The sequence below is a fragment of the Erigeron canadensis genome, chromosome 5 (assembly GCF_010389155.1).
Source record: "Erigeron canadensis isolate Cc75 chromosome 5, C_canadensis_v1, whole genome shotgun sequence".
NCBI lineage: Eukaryota > Viridiplantae > Streptophyta > Magnoliopsida > Asterales > Asteraceae > Erigeron > Erigeron canadensis.
In genome coordinates this window covers 39,950,403-39,963,805 of record NC_057765.1, presented here as the reverse complement: position 1 = coordinate 39,963,805, position 13,403 = coordinate 39,950,403, and the positions used below count along the sequence as shown (strand labels likewise).

At 32.2% G+C, this 13,403-nt stretch overlaps 1 pseudogene; it reads left to right on the top strand.

The window, feature by feature from the left end:
- The first annotated feature begins 2,284 nt into the window (after positions 1–2,284).
- On the top strand, positions 2,285–6,915 carry LOC122601794 (annotated as a pseudogene).
- The last annotated feature ends 6,488 nt before the right edge of the window (positions 6,916–13,403 follow it).

Below are 13,403 nucleotides of genomic sequence, written 5' to 3'. Positions count from 1 at the left end.
TAAATTATTTAATGTGATTCCCACTCCTTAAAGTCAAGTATTAGTCTTACTAGATCACACCTCACCGTAGATGATTCTTGTAAATCCCATTCATTGTAATTAATCAATTAACACAAGTCACAACTACACAATTCCAAAAAAAAAAACCCAAACGATTCTCATATGGCAATCCACATTTTCAACATATACGATACATATATATATATATATATATATGTATAATCCTGTAATACTAATTAATAACAAAGAAAGATTCAAATGTATGAAACCCCCAAATTACTTTCAAGATAATTGGTTAACTAATTGGATAATTATATAAAACTTAAACGGCAAAGACGATGAAGAGTGCATACCTCCGAATTCGTGCCGCGGCTGCTCATGGCTAATCAATGTATATTCGATTTGTAGATATTATATGTAAAAGTGGAACTGCGTATAAACAATGATCGTCAACCTCTGTATCTTTTGTAAGGTGGAACTTGAAGATGAACTTTCTGGATTCAGTTGTAGCGGTTACTGTGAATATTAAATGCCATTTTGAGAGGATTATTTGGGGAAATGATTTTCTTTGAATTGTGAAATCTGAGTAAAAATGTGTGATACGCTACATTATATACACCACCTCAATCTATACATACAATCGCTGTATCTATAAATACATTCCGCAGCTAACTGATAAGTGAATTTTCTGTTACAAAGGGGGAAACTAATTTTGAGTTATATATTTCTATAAAACCCCCTTGACTAATGGGCATTGGCCAATTTTCTGTTACAAAGGGGGAAAGTAAATTTGAGTTACATTTATTATTTGTCTTTTGCAATACCTTTGACTTCTTGGGGAATTTTGTTAAATAATCTAAGAAATGGATTATGGATACGAAGTCAATAAAAATTCATACATATAACAAGTGATATGATGAAAAGGATAATAACAAGATTAATTTACTATTTTATAAGTGTTATATTTTAAATGACTCGAAAGCATTAGTAATTATAAGGATTCTTTTTCTGCATTATTATTTGTGGTGTTGTGTATGATATACAAAAACCTTATATTTCTCAAATAAATAAAAAATGTCTAATACCTTGGCTAACTACTAGTTAAGATATATAAAAAAATAAAAATAAAAATTCATGTATACATAGTAAGTGAATAAATTGTTATTAGCTAACTAAACCATCTTTAAAATAAGAGGATAAAGTTGGAACATTGTGCATAAACTTTGTTTTATTCATAACTTTGATATTGAAACTGAAGCAAAAAGGCAGTCAATATGCCCAAATCTCCTGTCAACAATTCCAATTAGATTGAGTGTTATTAAAAAGTTTGTTTAGGCTTTGTTTAATTTTTATCGAGTCTTTAATTTACAAAGTTCAAAATAAAAGTTCATTCTGTAGGTTTGGCTGAAATTTGGAATTTTTCATAAAGTAATGTGAATAACGTCTTTCACGGGTTGAACATTTTAATGGATCGAACTTATTTAACAAAACAAAGTCTAAAAACTAGCTTAATGAGTTTAGGGTTAAGCTTGGTATCAATGCAAGTTTTCAATGCACAATGGTGTTAAAGAAATGTCAATCTAAAAACTTCATGATTTCGCTATCAAGAATCCGTTTTATATCATTATTTGCTTTGCTAGTTAGGATAAATGCTTCGTAAGCCACTTGAACCCAGATGATGATAATTAGGCATTGTGTGACCCGATAATCCTGCGTTGTATCTTGTCCCTCCTCCATTCATCATACTTGTACCTAGCTAAATCATCATCATGTGCATATCCTTGAACAACTTGATTTGGTATCCCAAAATAATTATAATGGAAAACCAACAACAATATGTTGATAAGAAAATGTATAACTGGTAATTAAAGAAGGATCCCAACCCAATGTCAATATAGACCCAAACACCAAATTGAGATGCTTTTTGAATCAATACAAGTACTATCAAACTTATAATGGAAAAAAAAAACACCAATTTGAAAATATACGTCTCAATTAGATCATTCACATTATTATTGAACCTTATAATAAGCATTGGGACATTTGGTCACTTTCAAGTCAATATGCATGTTCAGATTTTATGATAATTCATTCATTTACACTACATTAAGAACAATTTACATGGAAATAGAAAGCAAATGGGCATCAACTTGCAATAACGAAACCAAGACCAATCATGAGCAAGTAAAAATCATAAGAAAAATCATACGTAAATTGCATATAAAAGTTTACATCCTATCAGAGATACATATTTCACCAATATATACAATCCATCATTACCAAAATGACATTGCAAAAAGCCAAGTATGTAACAAAGGCAAGATACGAGCTTATCTTTATAACCGAAGCAAGAAAAGTTAAACATTGGGTTTTATACATGATCGATCTTATATGGGTTTTGTAAAAAACTTTTTAGTTCTAGTGGGTTTGTTCATGGTTGTCTCTATATGGGAAAGCGTGTCAAAAGAGAGTGAAGTCATTAAATATTCTTAATAAAAATCTTTCTTGACCAGTAATTACAACTTGAGAGAATCTACATCCTACTTCACGGATGGAGATAAATTCATCAAATAAACTAAATTAGCAATTATTCATCGGGAGAAATAACAAAAGCTTTAGCCGAACATAACATTCGATGGGAAAACTCGTCCCATCGGTTGCATCTTCTGTCCGCCCCTTTGTCAAATACGCAGCCTTTTCGTGATGTCTTCCCTAAAAAATGGACTGGTAATTATAATGGAAAACCAACAACAATATGTTGATAAGAAAATGTATAACTGGTAATTAAAGAAGGATCCCAACCCAATGTCGATATAAGACCCAAACACCAAATTGAGATGCTTTTTAAATCAATACTATCGAAATTATAATGGAAAACAAACACCAATTTGAAAATATACGATATTGAGAATTAGATCATTCACATTATTGAACCTTATAATAAGCATTGGGACATTTTGTGACTTTCAAGTCAATATGTTCATACTTTATGATAACTCATTCATTTACACCACATTAATAACAATTTACATGGAAATAGAAAGCAAATGGACATCAACTTGCAATAACGAAACCAAGAAGAATTATGAGCAAGTTAAAATAATACCATGGGCCTTCCTTTTCGTGATGTCTTTCCCAAAATAAATGAACTGAGAGTGGTGGGCTGGGGTAGTAATTTACGGCCCAAACTAGAAAAAAACATCACAAAACTCAAAAAAGCATCTTTCTTTTGGAATGATCAAATTCAACAACAAAACTAATACGGAGTATATTTCTTTTTCTTCCTTCCGTATGATCCTTTGCTTTATAACCCGAACCATACTCAAATGATGTAACTTCACTCGAACACCAATTTAGGCCATAATTTATCCATTTTAGCTCAAACCTAAAATGCACATAAACTATCTATACTCCCTTAATAAGCAAACTACCCCACCTCTCTTTTAACACCTCTACCTTTAAAATGTCTTTTATGCCCTCCTAATTTACACTACCCTATTTTTTCTCCATCACGCTCATTACACACACATACGTTTATCCGATTTTCGATTTTCACTCTCCCCCCTTCTCTGATTTTCTCCCCCCATAAACACCATCCACCACCGCCCCAAATACCACCATCCACCGTCGCAAGCCACCTTCTATGTACGCTATTCCCCCATAAACACAATCTACCACCGCCCCAAAAACCACCATCAAACCATCATCCACCGCCGCTGGCTTATTTTTTTTTTTCTTTTTCATCGCCGCCGCCCCACAAACCACCATCAAACCACTGGCGTTTTTTTCTTATTCCCCGCTGCATCGCGCGGGTACAACGCTAGTAACAAAATATGCCTACTCTGATAGAAAATTAATATATTTAATCATTCTTAAACCATTAAGTAGTGACACGTTGAAATGTAGTCAACACAATACTTATGTTTATACATTTCTATAATCATAGTAAAATAAGTAGATATTTTACTTTCTTTTTATTTATTTTATTATATCAAAATTTTACTTTCTTTCTATTTCTTTTATATTTCTCATGATATATAATGTTAGTATACGAAAATCGACATGTTCAACACTTTTTATATATACCATATATTGACCATATACCGACAAAATAGTTAATTTGAACACAAAAAGTTTTGATGTGATTTGTTGCTTGTTAAAGTAAACAAAATGATACGATCGATTTTGTTTGTTTTTTGTGATTATGCTTTCAATTACACATTAACCAATAGTTGGTAGTTCGGTATGTAAGCTATGAAGTGATATATGAAAATCGTGATTTTATTCAAAGTATGTTAGATATAATGACCAATTGACCATATTATGTAGCGACGTGTGATATTTAAAACATTACAGTTGCAAGTTGGTTTACAATCTCGTGTAATTATACACATGACGTGAATGTCCAATAACAGAGCTTTTAAAAGTGTACATGATTAGTATCCATTAGATATGTAAAAGGAAACTTCATGACATGTTTTGCAACATGTATAAGTTACTCGTAGTTAGTAAATAAAATGGGGAAAAAAAAAAAGAAAGAAAGGAAAATTGCATTAGCAATTCAAACAATCATGTCTAGGTGGTGTAGTCGGTTATCATGCTAGTCTCACATAGAGGTTCCCCCGATCGAAAAACTCATTTACGCATCCTATAGTTTTCCTATTTCTCATTTTTGAATTATTTAAGTTTAGTCTTTTAAAAAAGTTGAAAGCCTAAAATTTTTTATGTTAATTTTAACAAAAAGTTTCAAACAAGCCAACTTTTCTTCATTTCATCATATTGATCTTACTTCCTATAGAGTCATCAGATTGACTTTGAGGTTTCTATACTACTTTCCAATATTCAGACTAATACCATCTCTTTTAATCAAATTGAATACATATTTAGATGTTTTAAGTTTTTAACTAAATCGATACCCACTAAAGTTAATAGGTTTTGTTTTGTCTGTATTTAGATCAATAATTGGGTTTCTGGGGGCTGTAAAGAACAACTCTATATTATTGTGGATGGTATATGCATGTTCTGTTTTTTAAGATCTACTTTTTTTTTTGCAGTCTTTGTTAGCAACAGTTACTAAAAGGTTTATGTATATTGCAGTATTTGATAATGCTTTGCTTGATATTGTTAGGAATCCTTGTTTTTGCCGTATTAGCGTAAGTACATTTGTACATGTCTGTGGTTACCATCATGTTTTTTTTTCTTCCTATTTTTATCGATGGGACCGCATCATAATCAATTCCTTCAAGGATGAACTTCGAAAATAACCTAATCTGTCTCCATTGTATACACCAACTTATGTTTATTTTTTTCCGACTTCTGTTATAGGTTTATTATAACTAACAATGGCGCGGGTCATATTGTTCGGGGTTTGAGGTAAGTCCTAAAATGAAATCTCTTCTACTCTTGTATTTGCTCCTGAATTCAATAGAACAAAGAAGATTTCCAGTCCACTATCTTATTTGTTTGGTCAGATTCAAGGAATATCAACTTCAAGATTATAATACATGGTTTTTAAAAGAAGTAAGTATCTGCTAAAGTCTATATCCTAGCTTGAAATCTTGAAAATTTTCCTGCTAAATAAGTTGTTTCTTGATTTGGGAGTCAGTTAAATAACACCCATAATTGGAAGCACCTTCAAAGTTGTCTTGTTAAAGCTGATGATTGTAGCAATCTATCGAGAAAATACAAGGTCTGTTCATTTGACTCCTTCCCTAGTTCCCTGTGTTCCCTATGTGGACTGTGGTTCTACTTGGCGATAAAAGTGGCAATTTTGATCCATATACTTATGAATGAGACTATTTGGGTTGTGTTTCATCTCAAGCGCTCAAATGGGTCAAATGAACTAAGTGTAACCATAAGGGAAAGTGGCCAAACAGCTTAAAAGGCACACCAAGTCTAATTTCAACACAAACAAACACCTAAATTTTTTCTTTAAAGATTAATATTCTTATTGATTTTTGAGATCATTATTGTGGAACACTATTTATATCAAGGGCTTAAAAGGGATAAAGGAAATGCGGTGGGTCTGACCCGACCCTTTTCGGCATGTAATACAAAATGACCAATTTCAATCCAAACCTTAACTGACCTCATAACCAACCCCCCATATTGTTCCCTCTACATGGTGAATGAGTTTCAAGAAAGTGACAGTTGTGTGTTTTCTGCAGACTCTCAAACAATACAAATTGGCAAAGTTAACTCCCATTGAAGCTGGTTGTTGCAGACCACCATCTCAGTAGGTTTATTGAATCTCTTGTTTCTGCTAATGGCAGAGTTCATTGATGTTATTAGTGTTTTCCAATCACCCACACACTTTCGGTCCTTCACTATGCTTTCCTTTGCATAACCCGATGTTTAAACTTTCAAATTCAACATTCTTTAGGTGTGGTTATCCTGCTATGAATGCGTCTTACTATGACCTGAGCTTCCATCCAGTTAGTTAGATCAAGGACTACAAACTTTACAAGAATTCGAAAACAATCAGATGCTACAACTGTGATTCCTGCAAGTAAGCTTCCTTTTCCCATTTTTGCATTCCGTTTCATGATTATTTGCTAGTAGTTTGGCATTTTTTTTCATCTTGTAACGAATTTTCAGGGCTGGAGTAGCAGAGTACATGAAAATTGAATGGCGCGTGGTTGCTATCTTTAACGTTGTTTTGTTTGTTGTCTTGGTAAGATATAAATAATTAATCTTATAGCAAAATTTGAAAACAAGCCCAAACTGTCAAATTCTTCATTCTTCAAACTTTGGCATATTAAAGACTAACAAATAGCCAAAGCCGCAAAGAGATTATATGAAAATGGGTTTTGCATAAACTTACATGTGATATTGTCTTATATTTGTCAGTCAATGATCTATTTCGTGGGATGCTGTGCGAGACGAAATGCTGCAAGTAGTCGGTTGAAAATTTGAAAGGTTCTTGCTTTGTCCCTCTATTGAATCTTGAGTCATGTCCTCAAATTCTTTTCCATTTTGGTATTGATTCTTTAGTTTAGTCTTAAGCTGTAACTTACAGTAATGCAAAGAATTCTAGAGCTTCGGAAATGATGATTTATTTCTTGGCCCTGGCTTTCTCTTGTAATGGCATTGGTTACTTGGTTAGGTTTGAACTTTTGATGCAAACAAATCTTCTTTTTTTATTTCCTTTCCTTTAATTTGTTCTGCATTTTCCTGATGTTTGTGTCTTGAATTAGTAAGTAAGTAACTCCCAATGCCGTCTTCCACGGGTTTTGGGTCCCAATACCATCTTCGACGGTGTATGGGGGAGGTTGATATGTAGACAGCCTTACCCTTACCAAAGGTAGAGAGACTGCTTCCAGGTTCTACCATAGGTAGAAAAGGACCTCCATCCTTGATAAAAGAGGAGCAGAAAGATAGGCCCAGCCCAACTTTCTGTTTGGGCTCTAAACATTCTGACCTGATGATCTACCATGTTCATGGGCTTGGTTTACGGTTCCCACCTCTTTGAGTCTTTGGAATCTTCTTTGCTCCTCCATCTGTACGTCACACTCAATGCTTTGGTTATGGTTTTGGCTTTGGCCAAAATGTACAATTCAATGGTGGTCGGATACCATACAAGTGTAGTGTAGTCCTTAGCCTTACAGGTTCCATCCTTACAAATGGTTTTCTATTAGTTCTCACAGTTCTTACCCTTGTTTCACCTAACCACTTTATAGTATATGTATATATATATATATAGGGTAACACTCCGGCGAGAACACCTTAAAAACATCATTTTGATGCATTAAAAGTCCATAAAACTAACATAGTGCATAACTAATTATCATTATTTAAGTGTTTAACAGCACATTCATCCGTCAAAATCGAAATAATCATGTTTTTTGTTTTGTGCATCCATCTTGGATGCATATTCATCAAAATGATGCATCCAACAAAAAACGTGATTTTTTCGGTTTTGATGAATCAATGTGTTGTTAAACACTTAAATAATGATAATTAGTTATGAACTATGTCAATTTTATGGACTTTTAATGCATCAAAATGATGATTTTAAGGTGTTCTCACCGTTCTTATTTTAAATCTGTTCTTATTTGATTGTATATATATATATATATATATATAGGGGGACAATCAAATAAGAACAGTTTGTAAAATAAGAACCGGTGAGAACACTTAAAAACTACATTTTGATGCATTAAAAGTCCATAAAACTAACATAGTGTATAGCTAATTATCATTATTTAAGTGTTTAACAACATATTGGTATGTCAAAATCGAGAAAATCATGTTTTTTGTTTTGTGCATCTATCTTGGATGCACATTCATCAAAATTATGCATCCAACAAAAAACATGATTTTGCCGATTTTGACGGATCAATGTGTTCTTAAACACTTAAATAATAATAATTAGTTATACACTATGTTAGTTTTATGAACTTTTAATGCATCAAAATGATGTTTTTAAGTGTTCTCACCGTTCTTATTTTAAAACTGTTCTTATCAGAGTGTTACCCTATATATATATATATATATAAAGTATAGTTACAGTTTTGAAACAAGTTAATGGTACGACGATCTAAATGAACAAAAAGATGTTCCATATATGCTTAAAAGCAAATACTAAAAGAAACAACTATATTTTGGTGATTTTAACCTTTTAAAAAAAACTAGACAAAAATATAAGAAGGACCAGTATAACTAATTTGCGGGAGGTATGCATATATGATACCTAACTACCTAAGTAGTGTTTGTTTAATGTTTTAATAATAAAAGAGAGTTGTGACTTATACTCGATTTATTAAGTTATTAAAAATGTTTGTTAGTTTGACTTAATGAATATATAAAATAACTGTATTAATTTAACCCATATAGACATTATTTATCCCTTCAGTCATCAGATCAATTCGGTCACCTAATAATTAAAAAAATATTTTATGCCTTTCTAAAACCGACAAATTTAATAAAGATAAAAAGCAAGTAAAAATCCAACACCTTCGGACCTTCTCCCATGAATTTGTAATTTTATTATCTTTTAATGCATATTATTGAAAATCTTAGGGGTTATTATTAGCAAAGTTTTAAATTTAAAGGTCGTGGTTAACGAAATATTAAAAAAGTTAGTATCCTTGTTCGAAGTGGGTTAGGATTAATAATCGTAGCTGCCATTGGATTTTTATCTATATAATAGAGATTCTCATATCATCTTTGTATAAATCCACATCGATACACTACTATTTGATCAAAATTAAATCAATTTAAAATAAAAGGCCCTAATTACAAAGTTACAAAGAGTCAGCAGCAAGCAAGAAATTAAGAGTTGTCATTACACGTCGACGATCGACTGAAGGTACGTATAAGTTATTATCTTCTATATCAATATCAATATGTTATATATCGCCCATACATATATGCATGCATTAGTTAGTCGGATGGAGATATATTGAGTTTGATAACACATTATACTATTATGTGCAAGATCTAAGGTTTTTTTTTTTTTTTTTTTGAATCTCTTTCGAATTTTTCTTCTTTTTTTTTGTTTTTTGTTTTTTTTTTTTAATTAGATGTCAACTTTCTCAAAATAATTTTTACTCAAATTCGTATTCTGTTAAACTTAACATTATATATGGCATGTTACTAGGATTGAGTTTAAACAGTGATTGATTATTTTCTTCCGTATTTATACATATATATAACGTTTTTAATATATATAAATTTTCATCATGCGTATATATTCATGAAACATTTAAAACATTAATATAGTTATTATTTGTAATTTTTAAAGTTTGGGTTTGAATATTTAACAAAAATTTGCCAAAACTTTATTGTATACTCTCCGTTTGCTCAGGGCCTTCAATTTTTCACTCAACTCACTTGGACGCTCGCCAAAAATATACCCCGCGGCAACGCGTGGGGTCAACAACTAGTTAAAATTATTTTTGAGTTTTTCCTAACGTAAATGTTAGGATTGAGTCCAAAACTGATGATGTATTAATTTATCCATGCACAGGATCTCTTGGATGATTATATATGGAAGCACATTGGGTGATTCATGATCAACGTTTCAATGATCTAAATACGGCATATGCGCATTATAGGATAGCAATTTCCGGTTCCCAGCTGAATGGTAATAAACATCATGCTGCTGCAATTGATAATGACAATGTTAAGATAGCAATTCCTTGTCCATTCAATGGTGGTGGTTCTAATCAGCATCGTTGGTATGAAGATTTAAAACACCAATTTTATATTATATGTGCAGTAATTCATTGCGTGCACTTCCTTATTTGGTTTTCAGTTACAGATTAAGTAAAATATGGAATAGTGTTTTATGTTAAATCCTATGACGAAAGTTCAATCTAAAGTATCCTGATCTAGGGATGGAACTACGGCACGAACCCAAATTGATCTAGAACATCAGTAGTATATCATGGCGGCCCGGAGTACTTGCAAAAAGAACAAATTAAGTAGAGCTTGCAGTGGGGAACTTCAACTCTGGTGGTATGCCTAATTCCTCTTAATTACAGTAATTTGGAACATATTACTAATTGGTTGCTCTGTTGCCTTCTAAACTCTGCTTCTTTGTATTATGGGCCGGACACATGGGTCTGTATTTAGAATAGTTCATTCCATTGGGTTTCTCAGTCTCGACTCTCGAGCGTGTAGAAGGCTCTCGAATCTCGATCCATGTCATTAATTACATCTACTTTTGCTTATTTTTAGGTTTAAATCCATGAAAACAAAATACTACGGAGTAACTTTTTCTTTATCTAATTTTTTTAATTATGGAAGTATCTGAGAAAAGTAATATCATTAACTTTTAGCGTTACATCCTCCGGTTAACCGACAACAAATTAAATATATGTCACACAGTTCGTTAAAATATTCACATAAACCTCTAAGTTGGATTACCCATCCTCACCAATTTACCATCACTATCTATCCTCTTTGTTTGCCAAATCCTATGAAATTTCTTCTAAACTTCATAAACATCTAGAATTCATATAATCATAATGCTCATAAAAACATGTAGTGCTCCATTTCAAACCAAATATACTAAACCACGATCTGAAGTAGGAAATTAAGTATATCAACGAATTTTTTAATGTGTCAAAAGAAGAGATCACATTTTTGTGCTAGTATTGGAACTATGAGAGTGATATGAAATCAAGTAAGCATCTTAATTTATTTTAGTTTTTTTCAACATTTAGAACTATCACCGTTTCTAAACGGGCATTTTTTCCAATACAACGTTAAGTTTTAGCTAGCAATTGCTAGAAAATTCAGGTATTGTCTATTAACAGATCACTTCAATCTGAATGTGTCTATTGTCGATCAGGAGACTACTAAGAAATTTTCTTTAAATTATCTTTTCTTTCATTTGCTAATTCATAAATGGAGTTGATAGCAAATCAACAAATAGTAAGTATACTACTACAAACTCATATTGAAAACACGAATAGGTTCAATAATTAATTATTAGGCCGGTGGCATGGCCACAATCATTGGATTCTTGATGGATGACAAGGGGATATGCAATTTCTTTGGTTTCATATATGTGTTGGTAGCTAATGATACTTTCCTAACATTCTTCCTTAAAACTTTTAAATATTTCTTGTTATGATACGCTCGAGAATAAGCTAATAACTTATAAGTGTAAGGTCAAGTTAGTTTTATAAGAGTACACATTACAAGTAATACTAATAATGAAGGTAACGCCAATACACGCAGGATGTTAGTCATTTTGTTGCTTTTAGGCCAAGATTGTTTTGAAGCAACTGATAAACAAAGGATGTGAATATGTAAACAAGGTTTTCAAGTGTAAGAAAGTTGTCTCTATATTTGGTCATTTTATATCTGTTAATTAGTAATAGAACTAGAATCAAAAGTGTCAATAGTTTATTTGATTTTTTTGCATAGTAAAAAAAATGGGATAAATACCCAGAAATGTAGTAAACTAATGCTCAAAAGTTATTGTGTGCACGAACTTTAGATCAGCTTTATTGTATTCATGAAACTTGTTCAATAGTCCTATAGTATGCAAAAGTGACCGGGTCAAAAGTTAGTCGGTCACCACTTTCACGTTGACCCGTTGACTGCTTACATGACATGCACACAATAACTTTTTGGGATTAGTTTATGCACACAATAACTTTTTGGGATTAGTTTATGCATACAATTAAAAAATAACAGATTATTTTTTTTCAAACTCATCGGAAACTGCAAATACTCGCCGAAAAACTTACAAATCCGATTAAACCTTTGTTTCTTCGAATTAGACCACGAAATTGACACCAAAATACTCAAAAATCAATCGCGAACAAACCCTCGGAAAAAGTTAAACCAACAGAGACTCGCTGGATAATTCATCAACTCGCCAGAAAATTTAAAATCACCATAACTTTGTTGTTTCTTCGAGTTTCGGACAACAATTTTGAGCAGTTTGATGTTGGTTTCAAGTCGAAACTCGAATAAACAACAAAGTTATGGTGATTTAAATTTTTCCGACGAGTTGGTAAATTTTTCGGCGAGTCTCAATCGGTTTAACTTTTGTTGAGGGTTTGTTCGCGACTGATTTTTGGTGCGAATTTCGTGGTCTAATTCGAAGAAACGAAGGTTTAATTGGATTTTTAAGTTAATTGGCGAGTATTTGCAGTTTCCGGCGAGTTTGAAAAAAAAAATAATCTGTTTTTTTTTAATTGTATGCATAAACTAATCCCAAAAAGTTATTGTGTGCATGCCACGTAAGCAGTCAACGGGTCAACGTGAAAGTAACCAGTCCCACATAGCCATAATCTCGTTTTATGTTCACAATAACCAAAACTTCAAGTTTCGTGAACACAATAAAGCTGACCTAGAGTTCGTGCACACAATAACTTTTGAGCATTAGTTGACTGCATTTCTGGGCACTTATCCCAAAAAAAATACACTAGCTAGTTACCAAAGTCGACATTTGATTAAGAAAAATATCATACACTTAAACAACAAAATCCGTACACAACAATGAAGAACTTGGGCCAATAAATCTAACTCAAAGCGTTGATGAAATTTTGGTGGCGCAACAAAAGTGTTAAAGCTGAAGTCTTTCTCTGAACGTCGATTGTCACTAGATATTGGTATCTTCTCACCCTTGATAAGTTTGTTTTCAAACTCTCGGATCTTTCTATGGTCAAGAAGTGACGCGAAAGTACTAATAGCGACGAATACAATTGAAAGTATAAGCGCAATCTGTCCATATTCAAGATATATCAAATGTAGTATTCCTGTTAACATAATTGATAGCTCTCGAACTTTTTGTAGTGCCTGTTTTTCATATCACATAGGAAATTAATCTGATGGCTATATGAGTCATTACAAAAATTCTTGGTAAGGGGATACTTTTTTAATGTACATTAAGATTCTAACTCCTAAAATACATACTCGCTTAGCTATATTGTATCAAT